A 7,172-nucleotide genomic window follows, 5' to 3' on the forward strand; every position below is an offset into this window, starting at 1 on the left:
TAAGAGAAAATTACTGAAGTAATGGGTTGGCAGAGGCTGCTTTCACATTTCGCTTCTTTTCTTCACTATTTGCTAATTATTATTATAATTCCATTCATAGAGTTGAGAAGAGTCCACACAGTAACGGTATAATGTTAATCCCCCTAACACTTTTGATGGTGCCTCATCCTTTTTGCAATAAGAACAAGCCTTATAATTAACACTAAGAGTCGCCTACTCCCATACACACACGCATCTTTTTTTTTTTAACGGTGCATAAGATGTTCATATTTTTCCTGGCCGTAACAAAAGTTTGCTTTGTGTATTTAATTTTAGAAAAGAATCAACAACAAAAAAAAGAAGAGTTTGCATTATTTATTTTTGTTTGCGATTTTTGCTTTTCTACGAAACAAGTTACCGCCTCCATTTTTTTTTTTTTTTTTTTTTTTTTGCTTTCAGCCTTGCTGATGGGTGGAGAGAGGTCAGCAGGAAGTGTGTCATATCGTTAATGGATTCCAGACGGGGGTTCCAGCCGCCCACAAATAATGCCATTCTTACCCGTGAAGTAGCACCGAACAGCAACAGCAGCAGCAGCAACAGCAACAGCAGCAGCAGCAGCAGCGATACCACGCAGAATCTTCCTAGTAAGGCGAACGCTTAAGCAGTTCTTGCCCCCCCCTACCTCCATAAAATCCAACTCTATTTATTAATAGGATCATTATTGTCATCGAATTATTTTTCTCCTGTCCCACGGCAGGATGATGCAAAATAAATGTCGGAAAGTGAGACTTAAAAACGACTCTGTTATAGTTAACTATAAAGCAGCCCCACGGCGTAGAGTTCCAAAGGCGGGCAGCTCTAAGCAAAAAGAAAAAAAAAACCTTTTTGTCGTGGAATTTGCTTTTGGTTTCGGCACAGATAGGAAGTAGAAGAAATTGTTGATAGTGGTTGTAGCGAGACGAGTGTTGTTTGTTTCTTTTTTACAATAACATTGTGAGATTATAATTCTGAATTTTTTAGATAACGATTGATTATTCGATTATTTTAATTCTTCTGCACGGATTTTTTTTATTCAACTTTAATCCCAAACAAGGCACTGTTCCACATTGAAGTGGGGGGGGGGCTACTATCGGGGACATAAGTTGCAGGGATATTATGAAGCGAGATTTGTAGCAAGATGTTTGTTCACATTACACTTGAACTTCTGCATGTCAGTACAGTTGAGAAAGCAGAATCCCGGAAGGAAGTTCCAAAGTCTAACAGTTCCGGGGAAGAGACTATTGGAGAAGAAGGCTTTCTTACACCTAGATATCTCTACTTTGAAGGGGTGCGATTTAGCTGCTTGTCGGGTTTTTCGGGGGTATTCATGTCGAGGGGGTACAAGTGCTTGTAGTTCGTCAGAGCATTCACCATTAAAGTACTTGTAGAACAGGAAGAGGGATGCAACATTTCGTCAATGGGACAGAGGCTGAAACCTAGATGACAATTCAGGACCTATTAGGTTGGCGACTCTCTTTTGAACCCTGTCCAAGAGTGAGAGACAAGTAGCAGATGCACCAGCCCAAATGTGACAACAGTACTCCACACATGGGCGAATAGTAACCTTATAGAGGTAACTATTACTTTAAGGCGTAAGTAGTTTTCTAGCACGGTAGAGAGAACCCACTTTCTTCGCAGCAGCCTTGGCAATGCTCTCAATGTATCTATTCCAGTTCATGTTCTCTGTAAACGTTAGACCGAGAAGTTTAAAGGAAGTACTTTCGAGTAATATGTTCTTGGCCATTGCTATTGGTGGTGAAGAAGGTTTCTTGTAATTATTGAAGGAAACAAGCTTAGTCTTGGCAGCATTGAATGTGACCATCCATTTTTGTCCCCATTCCACTACAGATTGGAGATCATCCTCTAATATTTCTGCCATTTCCTTAGATATGTGTTCGTTTGTTTTCCCCTCGTGGCTGTTACAGAGCGTGGTGTCATCAGCAAATATACCAATCTTAGAGACAATTTTATCAAGGAGATCATTTATGAATATCAGGAATAATAAAGATCCAAGGACAAACCCCTGAGGTACTCTCACATTTATATCATATTGTTTAGATGTATGACTGTCGAAGACAACCTGGACTTTTCTCTTGCTTTATTTAATCGACGCAGGTAGCATGCTCTTGTCCATGATCGAGTAGAAAGACCCATGACGTATTGGATAAAATTCAGTTGTAAATTTACATTCTTCTGGAGGTTGAATTTAGAATTACTGACATCCAATCATGGCTGACGTAATAAGACAAAGTACCCCGGTGAATGAAATAACGATTTCTGTTCGAAATTCCGTGCAGATTCCCGAGTTCAACAGAAAAATTCCCGAATTAAAAAGAGAGCTTCTTTAGTTCAACAAATCTTTTTTTATTCGTACTATTTGGGTTAAGCGAACTACTGTTTTAATCTTGAGTGTCATTTTTCACAACGTTTCGGTCGATTTAACCCCCAACCTTCTTCAGGTGGGAATGTTTCTGTCGAACTATGGAATTTGGACGGAATTTCGAATGGCACCTTTTATTTAATCCACATGGTTAGCATGTCCTCGTTCTCTCAGCCTGGCTAGAGCTCTTAAATAATTCGCAATTGTATTTTTCGGTCGCCCACACTAAGAATTGAACCTTCAACCTTAAGGAGAATATCGCTTTTTACAATTGATTTTTCCGAGTACTCTAACCACTGTGTCACGGGTCCCTGAGTTCGACAAGATACACCTGAAGAAGGTCGGAGATTACATCCACCGAAACGTGAAAAACAACACTAGTGAAACGTTGTGGAATTATCAGACGAAAACAGTAGCCCGAAAGATTCAAATAGTACGAATATTGCGAGTCTCTCGTTTGAATCCATAATCTAACAAAGTCGACGACGTTTTACATTGAAGAAAGCGATTGCAAAACGAGATTATAAATGGTGATATGGGTTTGACGGTCAAAAGTACCCGGGGGCCTTCATTTTATATCCGGTCGGCGTCAGAGGAACCAGCACATAATTTAATAAACATTAATCTGTGATTATTCCCCGTGAAGCAAAGCAAATTTCCATCAAACCCCATTTGTAATGTGACCCTTTTTTTATATGCACTGAAAGAGTGCACATGGAGAAGGGGGCAATATAACCGGAAAAATTAGGGGTGGAAAATTACGAACTTTTAATATAATTTTTCTGGTTATATAAACCTGGCAAGAACACTGGGTGTTGTCCGGAATTGAAAAAAGATCCCGATTTCCATTTAAGCATGGCCTAAGCTATATATCTATAAAAGTGAGAATGTATGTGCGTGAGGACACTTTTAAACCTATATACTCCACGAATTTTAACTACAGACTTGAAATTTGTTATATAGAGTATTCAGACACGTGGAAAACACACAGAAAAGAAAAGGGTTGCTAAGGAATTAAAATTAAAAAATTGGTACATGGGAGACCAGCAGATTTTTATTCGTTCACAACAGTTTCACGACTGCGCATGCGCAGTCGTGAAATATGACAGCTTACTTATGTTAAGTATAAGTTGGGGCGAAAACACCGTTTAAAAGTCATGTCAAGCTGGGGTAATGGTTATCGTACTTGACTCCCTATATTTAATTTTTAGTTTTGATCTCAGCTCGAGTATTTTTTCCTACAAGAATTAAACATTTTAGAAACTACATGATACTCGCATGCACATGCCTCAATTTCTTTCCGTTTTTTTTGTTTTTTTTATTTTTACTTTATTTTTAAAGGAATTTAACGTTATGTCTAATAACTACGGTATTCAGTTTATAATAAGAACTTTGAATAATTAAGATATAATATTTATGCGTATTTTATGACCGGGCAACAGCGGGAGACCTGCTAGTATGTTTATAAAAGTGAGAATGTCTATTTGAATGTGTGTGCGTGTGTGCGTGTGTGCGTGTGTGTGTGTGTGTGAATGAGAAAGAGTGAGAGGGAGGGAGAGAGAGAGAGAGAGAAAGGGAGAGAGAGAGGCACTCCTCAACCCATGTATTTAACGAATTTTTAATCTACAGAATTGAAATTTGATATATAGGATATTCAGACATGTTGAAAACTTTTTAACCGGTTTTCATCAGAAAAAAAAAAAAAAAACGAGCCAAGAGTCAAAAAAAAAAAAAATTAGTCCGTGGAAGGTCAACGGATTTTTATCTGTGTTCAACTGTTTCACGACTTCGCATGCGCGATCATGAAATATGACTGCTCACATGTTAAGCATGAGTTGGTTTGAAAACACTCTGTAGAAAACCAAGCTGCTCTCAGCTCGATTATTATTTTTTTTAATTTACTTACAAGAAGTAAACTGTTTAGAAAAAAAAAACATAATATTCAAATGCACGTGTTTCAGTTTTTGTCCGTTTTTGTTTTTTATTTGTTTTTTTTTTTAAAGAATTTAACGCTACGTTTAATATCTAATGCATTTATGTTTATAATAAATCAAAATTCCACATCAATTAAAATATAATACTTATACATATTCGCGCGCGGGCAACTTAGTATATAGGATATTCACACATGTGGGAAACTTTATAATCAGTTTTGATCCGGAAAAAAGGGCTTCTGAGGAATCAAAATTAAAAAAAAAAAATAATTAATACGTGGTGGTCATCAAAGTTTTATCTGTTTGCTAACTGTTTCACGAATGCGCATGCGTGAATCGTTCACATGACAGATTACTGATGTTAAGAATAAGTAAGTTTGAAAACTCTTTTTAAAGATCGTGCCAAGCTGGTCTAATGGTTATCGTGCTTAACTCACTATCTTTAGGTTTCGGTTTTGATCTCAAGCACGATAACCATTAGGCCCGCTTGTCTATAGGTTTTTGGTTTCGATCTCAGCTGGAATTTTTTTTTTCAGTATTTTTTTTTTTTTTTACTTACAAAAAGTTAACTATTTAGAAAAAAAAAAAACCCACATAATACTCGCATGCGCATGTCTCAGTTTCCAAATGAATTAAAATATAATATTTATGCGTATTTTACGACCGGGCAACGCCTTACGGCCTGCTAGTATATTTATAAAAGTGAGAATGTGTCTGTATGTATACTATATTGCCAGACATATGTTAATGTGTTCATTGATGTACACTAATTGTATTATGTTGTTTGTAATACACGTGCATGTATGTGCATGTGTATGTGTATGTGTATGTATGTGTATGTATGAGTAATTTTTTTAACACAGTGGTCACGACTTATCAAGGCCCGGAAGCCACTCAGGGATAAGGGTTATTGCAAGTACCTTACGTTAGTGTGGAGATTTGATGAAGTGTTTACTTAAGGGGGCGGTTCATTAGGAATTTGTTAACGTTGGACTTGAAGACAACTAAGTTGTAGTAAGGTGGGAAGACGGCAGACGGAACAGAGTTCCACAGGCGTGCAGTTCTAAGAAAGAAACTTTGTTCATGGAATCTGCGTTTTGATTTAGGCATAGATAAAGAGTGGGGGAAAATTTTCACAGTGGATTCAGCTAGACGGATGTTTTTCGTGAAAGATTGGCGAGGGGGGACGAGGGATTGGAGCTCAGACAAGCACCTGCCATGGAAATAACGATAAAACAAAGATAGGCTCGCAACGTCTCTTCTGTGGGAGAAAGGTTGTAGGGAAGGGCATCCCCCACTAAGCCACGAAGTCTATTTTGTACTCTGTCAAGGCAGGATAGGCTATTTTAGCAGCTCCTGCCCAGATGTGGCAGCAGTATTCCATCCTTGGACGTACTTTGCTTTTATATAGATAGAGAATTGCATCAGTAGTGAGATATCTTCTGAAGCGGTAGAAGGATCCCACCATCTTTCCAGCGACCTTGGCAACAGACTTGATGTACGCGTTCCATTTCAGATCAGGAGTAATTCATTTGTATTGTTCCTTTATAGCTATGTATGATAGCTTCGCCAGAATGAAGACAGAATTCTAATGTAGTGTATCGAAGCCAGGAACCTGCAGATCGCAGTAGCGGCATAGCGACCTATTCAAATGACTAAGCTGTGGTGTGTTAGGTGACGTCAGAGCGGAGGAAGAGGAAGGAAAGAGCAGCCGGAGAAAAAAAAAAGACGAGAGGAACTGTAAAAAAAAAGAAAAATGCAATCCGAACTTTTCACAATCAAAAAATAGCGTTATTACTAGGGCTGTGACAACAGCATATTCTTTTTTTTTTATATAGACTGATGTGGTTCTCGGTTGATTAACTGTGTCTTTCTGTGTCAAATATACGGCATAATCACATTGACACACCGGTTCTCGCCAGATCACCGAAGTTAAGCAACGGTGAGCCTGGCTAGTACCAGATGGGTGACCATTTGGGAATTCTAAGCGCTGTATGTTCTCTCTGCTCATATCGGCATTGTTTCCAGTCGTCCTGTACCTCAACTTGCCACTGGTATGATACAATGTTGACTCAGGAGAGGCGTGGTTGGAGACTGTGTAACTCTTGCCACACAGATTTCATGCGCAAGCACCCTTACAGTGGGTATCCATAGTCTATCAAGATTGGAGGAAGCCATACACTGTGTCAAATATATACTTGAGAGTCAAAAGAATGAAAAATATATTCTGTTGTTACAGCCCCGGTGATAACCACGTGCCGTGGGACGAGCTGCAGACACAGCAGCTGGTTGTAGCTGCGGACTGGGAAACTGTTAATTGTCCTCGAGAGAAACTCATATTGTCGCTGGCTTGGATAATTACTTGTTCATAGTTTGGCGATAAAAAAAAATCCCATTAATAAATGCCTTTTTTTGCGTATGTGTACATACACAAACTGACGTTTATATATGTCTTCAAAAAAAAAAAAATATATATATATATAAAAGCATGTTATCCCACAAACACACTTTTTCAGAAAGTTATTAACTCCTCTCCCGGATCCTTTATTACCTGAGAGGTCAATTCATACTTAATATATAGGGTGGAACGATAAAATTGTCGCCCTAGAAAAGACGACATGATTCCATTTCCATTTGATGAAAACCGTTTTTTTTTCTTTTTGTTGCAGATCATTTAATAGTTGGTCAGTTGTGTAAAAATTAAGAGACTGGTACGAATAGAAGTTAGAATATAATTAAACACATTTCTCCATGAACATATATATATATATATATATATATATATATATATATATATATATATATATATATATATATATATATATATATATATATATATA

General features: G+C 37.7%; 1 pseudogene; it reads left to right on the plus strand.

Annotated features, from left to right (window-relative positions):
- Positions 1–6,214: 6,214 nt before the first annotated feature.
- Positions 6,215–6,331, plus strand: LOC145244033 (5S ribosomal RNA; annotated as a pseudogene).
- The last annotated feature ends 841 nt before the right edge of the window (positions 6,332–7,172 follow it).

The sequence above is a fragment of the Euprymna scolopes genome, chromosome 22 (assembly GCF_053919585.1).
Source record: "Euprymna scolopes isolate OS-2025 chromosome 22, ASM5391958v1, whole genome shotgun sequence".
Classification (NCBI taxonomy): Eukaryota; Metazoa; Mollusca; class Cephalopoda; order Sepiida; family Sepiolidae; genus Euprymna; species Euprymna scolopes.